The sequence below is a fragment of the Diadema setosum genome, chromosome 2 (genome assembly GCF_964275005.1).
Source record: "Diadema setosum chromosome 2, eeDiaSeto1, whole genome shotgun sequence".
Classification (NCBI taxonomy): Eukaryota; Metazoa; Echinodermata; class Echinoidea; order Diadematoida; family Diadematidae; genus Diadema; species Diadema setosum.
In genome coordinates this window covers 12,729,864-12,747,155 of record NC_092686.1, presented here as the reverse complement: position 1 = coordinate 12,747,155, position 17,292 = coordinate 12,729,864, and the positions used below count along the sequence as shown (strand labels likewise).

Here is a 17,292-nt window from a genome sequence, read left to right as displayed (position 1 = left end):
GTTTTTATACTTAGGCCAAAAAAAAAAAATTGTTGCATTGGCGTGACCCGCCCGACCCTAAAAATTCCGCCGACCCTACGTTTTGTTTTTTTTTAATTGGGTTGGCTATCGATATCAAGTATCTTGTTGATTGCGATCGCGATCGAAAAAACCCGGAAAAACCCGGAAGTGTTTCATACAGAACCCGCGGCAGCTGCATGCCGCGCTATGTTGTACGCAAAAGCTATTAAAAGCTAGCTCAACACTGCGTGTGTGAGTGTGTACGAAAAGAATGTACACTACTGTTTATTACATACATGTCTGTATGTGTGTACGAGGCATGCCCTGGCAGAGGCGATCGCGAGGGAGCCGGAGCTAGCTAGCTAGCTAGAGCTGCATACATGTCCGCCTTGCTCGATCAGCCCAGCATGGCCGCGTATTCCGTAAAGTTTACCGGCATGTTGGGGCCGAAGAAAATCTTCAGTGCACTACGAAAATGTGACACCGATGACAGGATTGGCGATGTTCTTCAGAGAATAGCCGACTTTGACACTGATGCAGCTCCATTAATACTTTCCTCCGTCCAAGCTTCAAGCAGTGATGGGGGAGGGTCCTGGTCGGACGTTTTGCCGGGGGAAAGGGTATCAATTCTTAACGACTTCGGGTATCGCTTCGTCGTGGGGTACTTCTCCATGTCCAGCGATTCGGCGTCTGCGTCTGAGGTGCCTAAGAAAAAGAATGCCTTTGAAATCCTGGTTCAAATCAGCGAATGAGACTGAATTTATTGTCAAGGTAAGAATGCAACTGAAGTGAAACATTGAAAGGAATTAAATTTCAAATTTAGACTGTAGACTATTAAGTAGCGATCCAAGTAAATACTCAAGACTCTGGATTTAATTTCCCAGCCAGTGCCAAGCTTGTATAGACCTCTAGCCTTTGCAAATTAAGGGTGCTGCTACTTCACATCTCACAGCACAGAACGCACGCACAACAATCCAGTGTGGAGAATGTAAGAAACCACGCGTTGTCTATGCAGACCGGAAGCCATCCGCAAAGGATCTCTTAGACTTGAAAGCAGCTACTGAAGACTCTGACTACACTTGTGGCAGTCCACTGGTTCCTGTTGGGCACAGACTCTGCAAGAAGGTAAAAGCTTAAACTGTATAGACAGTTTAAGTTTTCATTATCTTTTTTTATAAGATGTAAACAGTGAAGTGACAGATATACAAGTACATCAGACTGAATAACTTATAAGAGAATCTATGTATATTTCATTAATTATTTATTTCATTTTATTTCCAGAATATTAAACATATAATGAAACATTCCAGAAGGAATGCCAACTAAAATGATGGGGGACTGATCTGTAGAAGGTTCTCCTCATTTCAGTTGGAATACATGAACATATGCACAAACCCAATTTGAAATGAAACTACATGCAATACATTTATACATTTATAAATCCAGTAGAAATTGTAAACCAATGTAAAAATTAATCCATACAATTTTGGCATTTAAAAGAAGAAAATGGGAAGAAGGGAAAAGGGAAAATAACCCCCCGCCCCCCCCCCCAAAAAAAAAAATAAATAAATAATAATAATAATAAATAAATAGATAAATAAAAATAAAGATTAACAAAAAATAATATCCAGAATTAAAACTTGGCTTGAATTCATTTTGTTTTAGTTTTTTTTTTTTTCGTTTATAGTCTATTTTGCCATCAGAATAAATACATTTTACATCTATGCCCATATTTTCAATCAGGATGCTACTTAAAATTTTTCAAGGTGCTTGCCCAGTTTATGCAAGCAAAGTACTACAGAACACTTAAGCTCTATTAGATCTAGCATTGAAAAAAATTAATAGAAATACACAAATGTTACATTTTCCAACTAAATTTACCTACAAAATGTTGGCAAGCATGTTATTGCTCAAAAATGCTTGCCCAGGTTTGAATTTCATTTGCCTTAAGCACCCTGTAGGCCTACATATCTTTCTTTCCCTCCTTTCAGATGTATGTTCGTTTGGCCCTGAATTGTGGGGACCATATTGAATATGCCTACTACAGCAGCCAAAAGTTCGTGCAAGGAGTCTGCTGCTACTGCACAGAACCTTCATCTGGTGGACCAAGAAGAGATGCACTCAAGAGAATATACAAGACAGTGCTTCCTGTTTGTGAAGATTGCTTCAACATCGGGAAAGAAATCCCAAAATGCAGACCATATAAGAAAAAAACAACCCCTCTAAACTGTGTGGAATGTCAGACCAGATATACTGTTTATCACTCGGCTGCATTGATTCCGCATCATCTGACATTATTTTCTTTTCACTTTACAATGAAGACTTTCCTGTACATGAAACTGGAAAAGAAAGAGTCGCTCCAATGCCCCTTTGCACGAAGGGCATCCAGTATTCTTTGTTTGATTGTGGCTATTAAATACAACTGTACTGAAGTTTTTACAGTGGTACATTTAAAGGGTGTGTACAGTTCTGGTCGAGGTGAAGATTTAGCTTTTAACATTTTGTAAGATATTCAGAAACCACTCTATGAGATGTCAAAGAGCATGCAGTTCTAAGGGGTATCAAAAGTTTATTCGATGAAAATCGGTTTTGAAATGGCTGAGATATCCAAAAACAAGGTGAAACAAAGAGATACTAATAAAGTTGGGGCATGTCGCCTTTTATTATTAGCACCTTTTTGGATATCTCAGCCATTTGAAAACCAATTTTCATCAAATAAACGTTGAATCCTTCTTAGAATTACATGCTCTTTCATATTTCATACGAGCTTTTCATTTAACATCTCACTTAGGAATGTTCAAAACATGAATCCCTACCTCAACCAGTGCTGTACAGTCCCTTTAAATATTAAATGACTTTGTATTCTATACATGTGTATTTGCAAAGGGTCAATTTCTTTTCAAAATATTCCTTGCAAACATCTCTCACAAGTAACATTCTCTATTAAAGGTGCTTCCAACCTCGGGAAATTTGATATCAGCTTTGCAACACCTGCAATATGAACAAAATAATGATATAGAAACACTTTAAAAAAGACAAAAGTAAATCAAACTTGTTATGTATTGTAGGCACAATTTTAATAGCATTAAAGGTTGTAAACCACATATGCACAACATCATTTTGGGTTTTGAAAGAAAAAATACAAAGCTCATTGGGAGTTTAAATGACAGGCCATGATGTAAAGCTATCAAAGTATCAAATTTACAGCAATATTAAGGCAATGCCAAAATAAAGGGGTATTCTCTTAAAGCGTCAGGATAACACCTTTAATAAGAAATCAAAGAAATTAAAAGAAAATCTGTGTCATATTCTTACCTGTTATTCCTGAACTGGAAGGCACTAGGATCTAAAATTTCACTAGTATTCTTCTGAGACCAATAGCAATCTAGGCCTAAAGAAGTATTTTTGTGCAGATTTGCAGCCGCTTGCAATCAAGTGCTACTGTCTGAACTATTGGAAAACACAACTGCATTTCTAATAAACGATTCTGAAATGATAAACCCTAGGAATTCTTTTATTGTATTGCCTGTTGAATGGTTATGCATGTGTGTAGGTCTGTCTGTGTGTTTGTATATGAAAGAGTAAATACATGTATGTACTCTGCATGTTTGTGTGAATGCGTGTGTAAGAGAGAGTATGGTGTGTGTGTGTGTGTGTGTGTTGTGCATGTGTAGGCCTACTTGTCCTGTGATGCCCCCAGTATTTGATTGGCCTTTTCAATATTTGAAAACTTGCAAATATCATTTTCAAACTGAAAAAAAAAAAAGAAACAATCCAGACCTATTAAATCATATATGATTGATTCACAGGAAGAATGATTTAATACATTTTATATAGAGTCTAGTACAATAGTCATCCTTGCCTACAATACAAAAAGTCGAATCTGTTAAGGACTGCAGAAATAGCTTAGATTTAAAGATAATTTGTCTTTAAAACAAAATACAAGAAGAGAAGAACTTGATATAAAGACCTTTGACTTGGGTGATTATTGGACTTTATGCTAATTTTTTTTTTTTTGGGGGGGGGAGGGGCGGTCGCCGACAAAAAGGGGGTACTCAAACTGGGGGCGATTGGGGCGGGATTATTTAAAAAAAAAAAAAAATCCCTACCTACCTACCCTATTTTTCCATGACCCGTTACTCCAATGCAACAATTTTTTTTTTTTTTTGGCCTTATGCTGCTTCTTGCAGGTACCTACAGTGATATCCTCCAATTCATCTAAGTCAGAACTTCGAGACATTTATTGCCTGAAGGGTTAACGCCAGAGGTTTTCAAATGACTGTTTGGACTCATGCTCCATACAAAATCCATCTTCTTTAAAACTTGATTTAAGATCCAACATGATGAAGGTTTTGGCTTGAAGGCGGTCATGATCTCCCTCCTTTTATCCTCACTGCAGTATTCACTTCAGCCAGTGATTGATATGGGGTACTTTCTAAGTTTCTTGGTCTTGTTCTTGTTTTTATTGTCGAGCCCACCGGAGGTGAGGGGAGACTAAGGGATCGCCTGCAGCATCTGTCCGTCCGTCCGTCGTCTGTCCATAATGCTACAAAAACTTAAATAACTCATTGCTGAGAACTTCAATTTCAATCAAACTTGGAGTGAAGAGTGGTTATGCAAAGTTACACATTTTACCAAACTTGAAGGTCACCTTAAGGTCAAAGGTCACAGACAGGGGTCAATGAACATTATGGCCCAATGTCTCTACGGCGCGTTGCGATTGAATGGCTAGAAACTTTTGATCCATAAGTCCTTTTGTTCAAATTTGGATGGTAGATGTCCCTTGGGGAGGTGAAGGTCACCAGAAGGTCACAGACAGGGGTCAACAAACTTTTATGTCCCATGGTAAGTTTTTACGGCGTGTTTTGATCTTGGCTCATAAGTTTTGATCCATAAGTCTGTTTCTGACCAAACTTGGATGATAGATGTCCCTTGGGGAGTTGAAGGTCACAACCAGGTCATAGGTCACAGGCTGGGGTCAATGAACTTTAAGGGCCTAGTATTAAGTTTTTACGGCACGTTTTAACTATGGCATATAAATTTTGAGCTAGAGGTCAGAATATACCAAAACTTGGATGGTAAATGTCACTTAGGGGGTGTTGCAAGAAAGTCGAGTTGCGATTAATTGCAAATATCTATTGCAACTTTGCAATAGATAGATCTATTGCAACTTGCAATCAATTGCAAGTTGCTGTTGCAAGAAAGGAGCTTGCAATTAATTGCAAGATGCAATTAATTGCAAGCTCCCTTGCTGTATTTTGTATTTATAAAAGCGACTGGCAAGACAAGCCTAGCCAATTTGTCCATTTTTCAATGCATTTTGCATGCATGAGAGATACTCCATATACCTCAATGTGTTGTGTCTCTCCTGTGGTGGAGGTTTGCTGTGCGATCGTTGGGGATTCGAAACAGAGTAAGTTACAAAAATTGTCGATTTTGATCCCATTATTTACTCATTGTGTCTTGTATTTAAAAGAGCTAGTTCCTTAGACTTACTTCTTATAAGAATTTTCTTGAAAAATGGGAAAATGTGTTTCCTATAACTGACAGAGTTGTGGCCGTCTCGACCACTCATTGGGCACACAGTACATCAATCATAGTCCCACACATAGCTTTTTGTGTTAGCATTTTTTCTTGCATTGGCAAGCTCCTTTTCTTTTCTTTTCTTTTTTTTTTCTGCTGCCAGAGGCAGGGCTTTTATGTCTATAGGCTAGCTTAAAAAAAAAAAGTCAATGTCAACTAGACTTTCTGAAAGTACTCTAGACGCTATTCATTATCGATTCATTATCCAAATCCGCTATTTTCAAGCAGGATAAGAAGATATCGGTAGGCCCTAGAGACCTATCTATGCTGCCATTGCTGGCGAGTGCTATGGCGATGAATAGGTGCTAGGCTTACGCTACGCCTTACACAATGTAGGCACCCTACGTAGCCTACAGTCTAGTCTATACTCTAGTCTAGCAGAACCATCTAGATTTTACATAGCCCTAGGCCTACCCCCTTGGCCTCATTCCCCTCCTGTACATGTGGGCTAGTTATTTTGCAGTGATACTGTCCATGTGACGCGAAAGCTTGCTGAATTTTTTAATTGATGTGTAAATTTATTTCTGATAGGCCTAGTCACTCGATTAGACTCTGTGGTCTAGGCCTGTGTTAGGCCTATATTAGTATATAAAATAGTCTATAGGCCTATTTGTAATTTGGGCTAGTTTCTAGACCTAGCTAGGGGTTTACATCTAGGTAGGGCCTAGAGGTTCTAGGCCTAGTAGAAGTTCTACTTTTGCAGGTCTTAAAAGAAAGTTAAGAGTTGGCCCAAGGGTACGTGCTCCACGATTTCACTATTTTAACGTTAGTCCAACGGTTAGAACTAATCAACCGTATCAACTGTATCAGTGACCCCTACACAGACGTGTCGTTATTGATATTGGTGTGAGCCTACAGCGCCCCGGGGTTAGTCTAAAACCTTCTTTGAGCAGGGAGGTGGAATCAAAGAGGTTGGAGAACCTCTTTGGGTGGAATAGACCTTGCTTTTTTAGGTTGTTCTGTTCTGGAATTTGGACGGATCAATTGAAATCTTGCAATTTAGTGTTGACTAGCTGGATCAATAAAAAGCTAGGATTTAAAACGAACAAGGGCCAAGTGCATCCCAGGGTCCCAGTCGCTGTACTTCGCACCGCATCTGGTTGGGCTACTGTTTGGGGGGAGGGGAGGGGGGGGGGGGAGAAATTGAACCATTTCTATAGCAAGTACCTACAAGTAATCAGGGTTGCAATGATAGTACTGTAGTGTAGTGTATCAAACAGTGCCAGTAAAACTTTAAGTTTTGTAATACAGTGTGTAAATATAGGTCTATAGTCACCAAGGCTGACATTTCAGACAAGAAGCGTACGGATAAGATGAGCAAACTGACTGTAGGATATCCAAGCAGAAATATTTACATGTGTCAGTGCTTTTGTTGAAAACAAGTGCCAGTGGTTGAAGGGGTACACTTATGAAAGCTACCCAGGCCTGGAATTCAAGTGATTTACTTGATGGAGTCATAACTATGAGTACAACAATTCTTTATGCTCTTTTTGTTTGTGGAAAGAACAAATAGGCCTTGTTAGAATGCATTTAAACAAATGGTATTTATGGACACTTACCAATTAGATACCAGAATTTGCATAGTACCATACTCTAATACAAGGTGTGTGCCACCCTATAGTGTAGTTGTATGTAACCCCATAGGCCTACCCAAGCACCACGTCACAGTGACCTCCGGATTTGGGAGATGAGGAAACATAGTTGAGAGTGCTTGCAATAGGCAGGACACATGAGAGCCTAATGGATGTGTGATTTGCAATGTACATTGTATAATATATACGGTACAGCACTAAAAATATTGTACATGTCTGCATATGAATATGAGTGGGGGTGATGGATTGATGGGCAGTCAACAGTCAACCGTGCCTAACTCGATTTGATTTGGACTAAAGAAATAGATTCTGCTTCAAGAAATTTTGGCTTATGAAGATTAAAATTAATAGAATATAAAGAGAAGAGGATGTGAAAAGACTGCAGACGTTGGTGATTAATTGACTTTAATATGCAAGGTGAATGACTGTATAGAGGGTTAATTTGTTACAGAGGGGAGGATATGAAAGCAGTTCAAAGAGTGTTCCAACATTATTGTAATATCAAGAAAAAAGTGCCTGCTTCTAAACATCAATGTCCATTTTGTTCCTACACTGTTTGGTTGTAATTTTGCAAATTCTCATTGCTCTTTTGTACTTCTGCACAATGAGACAATTTTATCTGTTCTATCAGCAGGGAAAGGAAGAAAAAGAGGAGAAAAACCATGTTTCTTCAAGACCGAGACTCACACCAGCATGAGAATTCCAGCCAGTGCACACAGACAGTAAGTGAACATTGTACATTGTACGATAATTTCCAGTTAAGAGAGAGAATGAAATGTGTAGAACCTCTCAGCTTGAAATGTGAATATATTGATTTGTTGGAATCTGTCATTATTGTTTTAGGATAAATTCTGATGTGATGTCTCATTTGAGGATACTTGTACAATGACTTCATCCTACTGAACAAGAAAATGTACAGCATGGCATAGTAATGAGTAAAGAAGACTTCGCAGCAGTTCATACAAAATTATAAGCAAAAATGATGCATTGAAATTTACCTAACACAAAGTTACCCATAATGAAAGGAATGTTTTGTACAGCAATGGCTTATATTATGTTTAATAAAGAGTTAAGACATTCAAATCTCTTTATCAAGCCCCCTGAAAACTGAAAATGCTCTACATATCCTGACAGTAGTATTCAGGCCGTCATGATTCAGGTACATTGTATTATTTTGGCGCATGAAGTTGCATGTAATACGAATTCTTCAGTATATTACTGATTGTTTGAAATTTCCCTCATTTTCAAATTAAAATGTTGGTACCATCATACCTTTACACAAAACGCCTTTTGGATGTCCACAAATTGACTTTGTGAGTGCAATGTTTCCATTTTTATTTCCCATTTCTTATGTCTTCAATATTTCTTGTATCATGTATAGGTATAACTTCTGTGAATCAAGGGGAATGGCAGCTGAGGGCAGACAGGCCAAACTTGATGTCAAGAGACGGTATACACTGCAAAGGATGAGCAGCTCGCTGTCAACAATGAGGAAAAGTGTGAACAAAACAAGGCAGTGATTTTTTAAACACATTTCATCAGGCTGAGGTCATCACTCTTAGAAAACAAGGGACACACGAAGCAAGCAGTGTTTCAGAGCTGCAACAAGTGCATGGGTAGTAATAATCTCGGCTGCATCACATGCATCCAAGTGTGCTAGCTACAATAATAGCACGTTGTGCTTTTCAAAGATATTGAAGAGTCCTTTGGATATTTTGCCCCTGTCACTTATTCTGTGTGAGTCATTTATTCTGCAGTATTAGCACTGATAATGGGATAATCAACCTTTTACTGAACCAGTGTTCAAGAAGTTACGTGTAACATCCAAAACCCTCCACGTAGAGATTGGCAGAAAACATATTGCAGAGCCCTGTTTTGTTCTTTTTCATGGGAAGAAATGTTTAGTCCATGATGTGAGTATGTATATAATGCAGGGAGGTGACTCACCTCCCTGGTATATGTATGTACACTGTAAAGCACCACAGTTTGAGTTTCTAGAGAGCTGTAGGACAATTATAACTTAAATATACAAGAGTAATCTGGCCATGAACATCATGTCTATGGACATGTTTTATTATATTTTTTTTCCTTACCCTGGTCCATTATACACCGTAAATACAGCTACTACTGTATTCATAATCTCCAAGGTAACAGTTCACTGGTCCTTGTTTTGTTATTCATACCACAAAATATGGTTTGTTACCCTGAAGGCTTGTAAGTCTCAGCCATATTCCATTTCAGGCTATCAAACCCTTAGAATAAGGAACATTCAAAATAACAAACAGTTGTATTAAAGGACATCATCGAACTCAAAACTGCCAAGGTATATTGTGAGACATTTCATGTTTCTTGGTGGTAAAAAAAAAGTTCTTTAATAAGTACTGGTTGAAATTATGATGATCTTGATCTTGTTTACAGTTGTGTAGCACCACCTGGGGGCAGATGAACCTGTGCTGTGGCAAGATGGCACTGAATTTGATTTCTCAGCAATTGAACCACTTATTTGTATTGCATTCATGGGTCCTGGGATAGTTCCCACTAGAAGGCGAGAAGGTAGTTACGAGATATGTAGTAAACCATATTTTCCAACAAGCTGTATCTGTTTCACACTAGCACAAAAGATCAGTAGATACTACTATGGGCCAATTTGCAGATTACAGTACTAATCAGTTGTACAAAGTTACATGTACAGTATACAGTGAACACAATGGTGGATCTTTTTTGGTTAATATGTCGTTTCCCAATTGACATCGTGATATTGTAGCATAATTGAACACATTTCTAGGGCATTTGCATACATTTTTGGGCAAAAAATTAACAGTTCTGCATGTCAGAAGTATTTTTCGCTGTAACATTTGGTTACCTTAAACTTAATAAAGACATGTTTGTATGAGTAGATCACAGCACAAGTATACAATTTTTTTTTAAAGTTTCCTATACTATGTATAAAATGTTGTATTTTGTAATTGTATGATTTTTAACTTCACGGACTCACAGAAGAACAGCCATTGGCTGAAGTGAGTGACCCGTGGTGAAATAAAATAAACTCAAACTCAAACTCAAACTCAAACTCAACAAATGCAGATAAGTTACATGTAGATAAGCTAACTTTATGCATGGTTGTCTTGATATTCAGTACTGTATTAGTACCTCTATGACCATGCATGCTTAAAAGATATGCATGAGTGCATGACAGTGGGGAACACACACATGAGTATTCAGCCATAGATGTGGGTTAATTTTGAGCTCAGTTGATGGTATGATCTGGGATAGATAGGGTTTATGCAATGGGAAGAGAAACTTGGTATAATTCAGATGTGAGTGCATGATGTTATCATGAAGATGTTCATGTCATACACTACATATGTATGTGTTCAGTCGTGCTGAACTGCAGAGAAGACATAAGGTATAGAATACAGATTTCAATGTGGAGGCTTTGACACATTTAGCGATAGGCCTACATGTCCTTGGAAGAGAGCATGTGAAGTAATCCTACTTATGAGGATAGCTACAGGTAGTTGACTGAAGGGTTTCCAGCAGACTGTCAACCAGTTTGCAATTAAGCATGTTACAGAGAATGTTCATTCAATGTATCAGTTTTAAGTATAAATGAATCTGATTATTGATATAAAAAACATAAAAACAAATAGAAAAATCACAAGCAAGGGATTATTGAAAACATTACTCTTTGTTCACTGTTTTAATGGAGTCAATCACACAGTGAATAGGGAGCTATGTATGGAGCAACATACAAGAAACAAACAATCAGCAGTAATGAATTATTGAACCTAGTAATTATTCCAGTAGTTTAATGTTACATATATCATAATAATATGTAACACTTTGATTTACTCAACCCTTCTCATTTTGCAGGTGTAACTAGTGTTTCATAATGAGGAGTGTATACTAAGTACACGTGTAATTGGCTCTTCTGTACTCAGCAATGTGTGCATTCTCATTAACTGCCTTTTCATACTTGTAGTATGCTTTTCTTTTGCACATTTCTTTGTACTATCAGTCATTATATGAACATTTCTTTCAATATGAGAGCAACAAGAAAAGAGGTACAATGTAGGGGTCCTACATATCTGTGAAAGTGCATGCTGTCTTGTTCAGAGAGACAGTGTGTCTTTTGTCTCCATCATGTCTTGTCATCAATTGCCCAGCATCATTTGATATGGGGCAAATGGGGGGGGGGATGGATGAGGAGCAAGCTTAATTTGCGATACTGTACGCGCCATATATTTAACAAGTATTTATCAAGACTGAGACAAATTGTGCAAGTAGTTCAATTCATGATTGTGGGGTACAAAGTACTGAATGTAGAAATATATGTTTGCAGGTGGACCCTAATGTCAGTGTCAGAGTTGATATTTTTGTGTGTCTTCAAATTCATGGATACATGTAGCAGCTGTCTTGGGAAATTCATGAAGATATATACCTTGCAGAATATTGAGCATATACAGTAGGTTAATTTTAGTGTGGTATGGTGTATATCATGTAATGCATCATATTCATACTTTACGTCATTAAAAAAATGTCATTCTAGTGCTTACAGCTGCTTTAATAAATACTTGAAGTGCACCTTTAAAGTACCATCCTGACATGCGCCAAAATTTCTTCTGAATTTCCTGAAAACTGCAGGTGAATTTAAATCTGCATTTTTAAACTTGTGTTTAGGGTCAAAATGCACTGTTTCCATGACAACAGAATTTCAACTATACTCTTGTTAAATGTGTCCATCACAAATTTGCACTGACCTTGCTATGTGTGTTTGTGTGTGTGTCTGTCTGTGTGTGTGTATACATATGTGTAGTACCTCGTGAGTACCTGGTGAATTTGACTACAGGTACTTCACAATTGTGGAAGTAGTTCACTGAAAAAGATTTGAAGAAAATATGCAGTAACCATGGCAACACGTCACATACAAACACAAAGAGTGTCTTGCATATTACTACACCTTTGGATCATTTCACGCCCTACATACTGAATTTGAAATAAATAAACTAATAGTTCGTTCAGCAATGTTTTGGGTAGTTACCATGGCAACGCTTTCCCCGACAGACACACAAAAACATGTGTTGCATATCTACACCTCAATGTCATTATGTACACCAAATTTGAGTTCAGTTGCTTCAAAATAGTGAAAGAAGTTCAAATCTTAAGATTTTCAAGAAAATATGCCGTTACCATGGCAACGCCTTGTCGGGTACAAACACAATTAAGTGTGTCTTGCATAATTGCACCTATAGATCATTATACATACCAAATTTGAAACGAATTGCTTAAATACTATGAAAGTAGTTCACAAGGTTTTTGGAAAATTGCGGTTACCATGGCAACGCTTTCTCTGACAAACACAAAAGACATGTCTTACACGTCTACACCTCAATGACATCATGTACAATGAGTTCCATTGCCTTAAAACTCGAAATAGTTTCACCCCACATGATTTTCAAAGAAAAAATTGCCGTTACCATGGCAACGCCCAGTCAGGTACAAACACAAAGTGTGTCCTGCATAACTACACTTATAGATCATTATACATACCAAATTTGAAACAAATTGCTTAAATACTGTGAAAGTAGTTCACTCCACAACGTTTTGGGAAATTTGTGGTTACCATGGCAACGCTTTCTCAACGCAACGCCCAGTCAGGTACAAACACAAAGTGTGTCCTGCATAACTACACTTATAGATCATTATACATACCAAATTTGAAACAAATTGCTTAAATACTGTGAAAGTAGTTCACTCCACGTTTTGGGAAATTTGTGGTTACCATGGCAACGCTTTCTCAATGCAACGCCCAGTCAGGTACAAACACAAAGTGTGTCCTGCATAACTACACTTATAGATCATTATACATACCAAATTTGAAACAAATTGCTTAAATACCGTGAAAGTAGTTCACTCCACAACGTTTTGGGAAATTTGTGGTTACCATGGCAACGCTTTCTCCGACAAACACAAAAAACGTGTCTTGCACATCTACACCTCAATGTCATTATGTACACCAAATTTGAGTTCAAGTGCCTCAAAATTGTGGAAGGAGTTCACTCCACAAGATTTTCAAGAAAATATGCCGTTACCATGGCAACGCCTTGTCGGGTACAAACACAAAGTGTTTTTTACATAACTACACCTAAAGATCATTATACACATAAAATTTGAAATGAATTACTCAAATACTGTGGCAGTAGTTTACTCCACAAGGTTTTTTGGGAAATTGTGGTTACCATGGCAACGCTTTCTCCGATAAAGACAAAAAAACGTCTTGCACATTTTCACTTCGATGTCATCATGTAACCCAAGTTTCATCAAAATTGCTTCAAAACTGTGGATGGAGTTCGTGACGCAAGATTTGCAACGGACTGCCCGACCGACCACATGCTGATTCATATACTAGTATACTGAGTAACCCCTTATACACTTTGTGTATGTTAAAAAAAAGTATCTTACACAATCATACATTACATAAAAATGTCATTTATACGGAATATTTTCTTCTTTTTTCTTAAAAGAAATGATCAAGTTTGGAGATTTGTCCCCCAGCATCTATATAAGCAGCCGCAATTATGACATTTGTAATCTATTGCAAATCGATTGCAAAATTTGCAACTACCCCTGAATCTATTGCAAAGTTGCAATTGATTAGCAATTGATTGCAGAGATGCAATCGATTTGCAATCAATTGCATCTTTCTTGCAACAGAATTGATTGCAACTTGCAATTGATTGCAAATTTGCAATGGATTTCAGGATTTGCAATAGATTTTGGGGAGTTGCAATTAATTGCAACTTTCTTGCAACGCCCCCTTAGAGAGTTAAATGTCACCACAAGGTCAAAGGTCATAGGCAGGGGTCAACAAACTCCTAGGGCCCAATGTTAAGTTTTTACGGCGCGATAGTAGGCGAGACACATTTTCGCTGTCTTGTTATTCCACAGTGTCAGAGTGACTGCATTTATACAATGAATTTCTGTCCTTTTTTATTCAAAAACTATGAATTGCAATAATTTCTGTTGTATATATATTCAAAGATACTGATGAACACGGCTCCATGTGTTTTTTTTTTTATTAAGTTAGATTGGTTCCCTCTGCTCCTAACTACTTATTATTCTAACTATTTTAAGTATTTTAATAATTTATGTTGTATATACATTCACAGGTGCTGATGAACAAGGCTCCCACTTTCATTTTTTAGCATTGGTTTTGCAAGGTACATCTCAGTGACATCCGAAGGAGACGTATCCCTTGATAGAATCCAACAATCAGCAGTCCTTGTTCATTATCTTGTGAAAAGAATTCAGTTATTATGCAGCTGCAGAAAGAATCATTATAATTCATGAATTTGTTGTACCATGTTTTTCTTATGCTAAGTTAGAATGGTCCACAGCTCTTGCATCCAAAATCATTCATCACTTGGATTATGGATCCCACTATTAAGACTTCTGGCATTATCAAGAGGATAATCCAAAGACTGAATCACATCTATGTCATATCAAATGGATTCTAAAGGTATATTCTAATTATTTATCACTTAATAAGTACATGTTTTTCAATAATTTATGTTGTGTATACATTCACAGATGCTGATGAACAAGGCTATCACTTTCATTTTTTAACATTGGATTTGTAATGTACATCTCAGTGACATCAGAAGGAGACGTACCCCTTGATAGGATCCAACAATCAGCAGTTCTTGTTCATTGTCTTGTGAAAAGAATTCAGTTATTATGCAGCTGCAGAAAGAATCATTATAATTCATGAATTTGTTGTACCAAGTTTTTCTTATGCTAAGTTAGAATGGTCCTTTCAGCTCTTGCATCCAAAATCATTCACCACTTGGATTATGGATCCCACTATTAAGACTTCTGGCATTATCAAGAGGATAATCCACAGACTGAATCACATCTATGTCATATCAAATGGATTCTAAAGGTATATTCTAATTTTGTATCACTTAATAAGTACATGTTTTTCAATAATTTACAGGGGCGGCGCAGCCGTGGGGGCCGTGAGGTCCGTGGGGGCCCCCATACTTTTTGTGCACCATACAAAGGAATACATAAGGTGTCATCACTTTGGGCCCCCACACTTTTTTCAACCCGGAAGTACGTAAGAGGCACTACAATGGGAGGGGAGAGAATGAGCTGAGGACCTTTTTATTTGCTTGTCAGCTGAAGAAACTCAGAAGTGGACGGGTAGAGATGAGCTGAGGACCTTTTTTTTTTTGCTTGTCAGCTGAAGAAACGTGGACAGGGACGGGGAAAGATGAGCTGTGAGGACCTTTTTTTTTTTTTTTTTTTCGTTAGCTCATGAAAGCCGCAACTTTTTGATAACAGTGCGCCTGCCCTGATTTATGTTGTATATACATTCACAGATGTTGATGATCAAGGCTCCATCTCCATCACCTGAGCCAAAGGCTGAAGTGAGCTATTGCGATCGCCCTTCGTCCGGCGTCCGTCGTGCGTCGTCCATCGTCCGGCGTGCGTCGTGCGTGAACTTTTTTCATTTTCATCTTCTTCTGAAAACCTCAAGACCGATTTTCATCAAACTTGGCAGGTAGCAACCCTAGGGGGTTCGGAACTCAATTAAGGAATCTGTAAAAATCTTCTTCTCTAGAACCAGAAGTGATAGAGCTAAGTTAATACTATGAGTTAGTACATTGATGACTGTAGTTTCAAGTTTGTTCATGGCAGAATCAGGGGTGCCCCCCTTGGGATCCAGGGGAAGGGGGTGGGGAGGGGTTCTAATGGGGCCTAAATTGTACATTTTCATCTTCTTCTTGAGAACCCCATGACCCATTTCCACCAAACTTGGCAGGTAGCAACCCTAGGGGGTTCGGAACTCACTTAAGGAATCTGTAAAAATCTTCTTCTCTAGAACCAGAAGTGATAGAGCTAAGTTTCTACTATGAGTTAGTACATTGATGACTGTAGTTTCAAGTTTGTTCATGGCAGAATCAGGGGTGCCCCCCTTGGGATCCAGGGGAAAGGGGTGGGGAGGGGTTCTAATGGGGCCTAAATTGTACATTTTCATCTTCTTCTTGAGAACCCCATGACCCATTTCCACCAAACTTGGCAGGTAGCATCCCTAGGGGGTAGGAACTCAATGTGTGAAAATGGGCACCATGCCCCACCCAGGTGCCCCAGGGGGGGGGGGGGGCCAAACCCCCCAAAATTAATAAATCTGTAAATTAAATCTTCTTCTCTAGAACCAGAAGTGATAGAGCTAAGTTAATACTATGAGTTAGTACATTGATGACTGCAGTTTCAAGTTTGTTCATGGCAGAATCAGGGGTGCCCCCCTTGGGACCCAGGGGAGGGATCCTAAGGGGCCTAAATTGTACATTTTTATCTTCTTCATATTAACCCTATTTTAACTAGGCTATTTGACCTACCCCTTTTTTTAGGGGGGTCAATCTGACTCCCTTCAGATCTCGGCTGTGGATCGCGCGATCACCACAAACTTGGAAAAAGTGCAAGTAAAATTCTCCTCATTCGAAAGACATACACAAAGGACTCACATTTGGGACTTATTAACCAACTATTGATACACGTTACTGAATATAGTAGCGATTAAGGTTGCACAAGACTTTTTAAAAATCCTCATGAGGATCAGGAACTCATGTTACGGTTTCTCCATCGCCGTTTTGGGGGTTTTTTTACATTAAAATGGTCATGAATACAAGAAAATTGATTGTTATTGACATTGTTTTTCAAAATCATATCAAAAAATAAAAAAATGAATAATTTCTCAGATGTTCTCACATAATTGAATTTTGGTCAGATGTAGTCCCATATACTAGTATGCGTTTTTTATGCTGTTCTGATATATCTGATTAACGGAGTCATACATGTAACAAAACAAAATGAAGGTGGCAGATGATAGCCCATGTAGTTCCTGCATAATCCCTAACACAGGGAACTTGTAAACAAATAGATTTTCAGAAATAACCACTTGAAAATTTAGGAGGATGTCTCCTTTCTCATGGAAATGCCCAAGTTTGAATTTATGTGTAAGTTTATCAATGCAATTTGGTGCAGCAGAACATAAGTTAAGCCATGCCGCGGGCTTGGATTTGGATTCTGGAAAAGTGAAAGTTGGATACAA

The 17,292-nt window shown here is 38.1% G+C and overlaps 1 long non-coding RNA gene across 1 annotated transcript; it reads left to right on the top strand.

The window, feature by feature from the left end:
- Positions 1–5,375: 5,375 nt before the first annotated feature.
- LOC140239928 (uncharacterized) lies at positions 5,376–9,242 on the top strand. Its single transcript, XR_011902002.1, has 3 exons — positions 5,376–5,413; positions 7,807–7,897; positions 8,557–9,242. It is a non-coding gene; the product is annotated as an uncharacterized lncRNA (long non-coding RNA).
- Positions 9,243–17,292: the final 8,050 nt, after the last annotated feature.